Raw genomic sequence first — 2652 nt, forward strand, 5'->3', positions numbered from 1 at the left:
TTTTTTTTTTTTTTTTTTTTTTTTTTTTTTTTTTTTTTTTTAGAAAAGCAGTTATTCCTTAGGTGGTAAGCACAGTAAGTAGAGTCTAAATTGAGTTCCCATGTGTCTGGAGTGTCTGTTGAATACGGCTGACCTATGAGGAGGCAGAAGAGACCTGGGAGAATAAATAGAGGAGATGTGACATTTGTGCCTAAGCATTCTGACACAAGTTCTCAGGGATGTCATGGAACCTTGCCATCACTGATATATCTGCCTGCCATCATTCCCTTCTTTCCAGAACTTCTGGGAAACCCCTGCCCTCCTGCCAGCACACCCTTGGCTGGCTCAGGTCCTTGGCTGGCTCTCTCTGAAGTTAATCAGCTGCCAGGATCACCACCTGTCCCCTGTCAAAATTGGCCTTGTACTGCAAAATGCCTCCCTCTTGGCTGGCCATTCTTGCAATGCTTCCATCAGGATTTACCATGGAACCAGGTCCCCATGATCCTAGTTTGATGTCCCACTCCCCACTGCTCGCCTGGGGCCCTCTCCAAGCAGGGGGCATGTGCCTTTTAAATATGAACCAATTCCAATATATAAAAACATAGAGCCTGGTTTTTAAAATGACCACCTGACACGCCAAGTGAAGAGAAGGTCCTTTTCAAATGATTCCCGGCTGTTATAATAGCATTGTGGGACTCCGGAAGGATACGGCCCAGCCGCCGGATGTGACGTAGGGGCCAGGGCGCGACGGAGACACGGAGAAAGCGCCGAGAAGGCGATCCCTGTCTAAGGTCCGGACACAGCCGGGCGCCCAAGGCCCGAGCGCCCAAGGCAGCACCATACCCGCACTCTTGGAGCGCCCCAAGCTTTCCAATGCCATGGCCAGGGCACATTGTGATGGAGCGGGAGCGCAAGCGGCAGGAGGAAAAAGAGGTGGACAAGATGACGGAATGGAAGATGAAGGAAGAACAAGAGAGAAGGAAGAAAAAGGAGATGGAAGAGAGTCACTAGAGGAGACTAAGGAACAAATTCTGAAGTTGCAGGAGAAGCTTTTGGCCCTACAGGACAGAAGCACTAGCTTTTCTTGCAGCTCAAGAAAGTTTTACATGAGGAAGAAAAACGGAGGCAGAAGGAACAGAGTGACCGGACCACCCTGTCATCAACTGCCTACCAGCAAAGCCTGACTGTTCACACAGGAACATTACCCCTCAGCATGCAGGGGATCCCTGGAGGACACAATCGCCCAGGCACCCTCATGGCAGCTGACAGCGCCAAACAAATGTTTGACCCCAAGTGCTTACGACCCAGCACTACATGGGCCCAGCAGTTGCTTTTGCGGGGACACCAGAGGATGGACAATTTCAAGGCAGTCCTGGTGGTGCCTGTGGGACTGCTCAGCCCCCACCTCGATATAGGCCCACACAGCCAGCTTATAGTCCTAGTCGGCAGCTCAGAGCTCCTTCATCCTTCCCTGCAGTGCGGTACCTATCTTAGCCACAGCCACAGTCCTGTGTCCTGCACGGCCACTTTCAGCCCACTCAGATAGGTTTCCTCTGGCCTGGTGGTGCCCTATCCTTGCAAAAGCAGATGGAACATGCTAACCAGCAGACTGGCTTCTCCGACTCATCCTCTTTGGGCCCCATGCACCCCCAGGCTCCGCATCCAGCCCGGGACTCCTTGCTTTCTTGCAGCTCCCTGTGCAGATGCAACCAGCAGGAAAGTCGGGCTTTGCAGCTACCAGCCAACCTGGCCCTTGGCTCCCATTCATCCAACACAGCCAGAACCTGCGATTCTACCACAAGTGACCATCAGACTATATCTTCAACACCATGCCCCCCCAACCCCACCATGGGTGAGGGTACGATAGCGTTGTGCCTGAATGGTTCAGTCATCACAGAAGCATGGAGGGCAGTTTTATTTTATGTTTGACCTAGTAACAGAGATTGTGATTGGAAGTCAACTTGAGATACTTACAACAGCTGCTTATAATCTCGTCAATTAACATTTGTGTATTGCTTTACCCTTTATGAAGCACTTTTATGTACACTGTCATAATACATTAAGGGGTGATGGTGGCTCCAAGCAGAGAAAAAAACTGTATTATTTTACTGCCTAATCTTAGAAACAGGGAGGAAACAGACAGGTTCTTAGAAAGGAGAATATCAAAGCAAACCACAGAGCTAAGCACAAAAGAAGAAGCATTATCAATGCCAAACTCAGAGAGGCTGAAATGAAAATATTCCAATTCAAGAATTTGAGAGAGACACATCGTGAGAAGAGGGTCAAACCTAAATGAGGACCTATCACAAAATGTTCAAGATTGAGGACTAGTGAACAACTGTGTGGCCAGAGTAGGTTTTTAGTTCTTTTATTTACAGTATAGTTAATACATAGCTTCGTATGAAAATATAGCAACTGTAGCTAAACCAAAAGAAAATAAGCAGTATATTTTAGGCTTCTCTGCCCAGTATCTTTGATGGCCATAATCTTGGGGAGAGTTGCCTGAAGTTTGTCTGCACTGATATCCCAATTTGTTGCTTCTTTCCTTTTTTCCCTGAAAAAAAAAAAAAAAATGCTTACTGGTTTCCTGTCCGGTCTGCTCCTTCCTCCTGCAGTTTGGGAATAAAATTTTCCTAGCTGTTGGTGACTCAGTAATGGACTTGACTGATGGTA

At 47.9% G+C, this 2652-nt stretch overlaps 1 pseudogene across 1 annotated transcript in view; it reads left to right on the top strand.

The window, feature by feature from the left end:
* Positions 1-1834, top strand: part of LOC105508499 — a 2287-nt pseudogene extending 453 nt beyond the window's left edge. Inside the window, exon 2 of the transcript XR_001001279.1 lies at positions 714-1834. The product of XR_001001279.1 is annotated as a G protein pathway suppressor 2 pseudogene (transcript). The remainder of the gene's footprint in view (positions 1-713) is intronic.
* The last annotated feature ends 818 nt before the right edge of the window (positions 1835-2652 follow it).

This window comes from Colobus angolensis, unplaced genomic scaffold, assembly GCF_000951035.1.
Source record: "Colobus angolensis palliatus isolate OR3802 unplaced genomic scaffold, Cang.pa_1.0 Scaffold162, whole genome shotgun sequence".
NCBI classification, from domain to species: Eukaryota; Metazoa; Chordata; class Mammalia; order Primates; family Cercopithecidae; genus Colobus; species Colobus angolensis.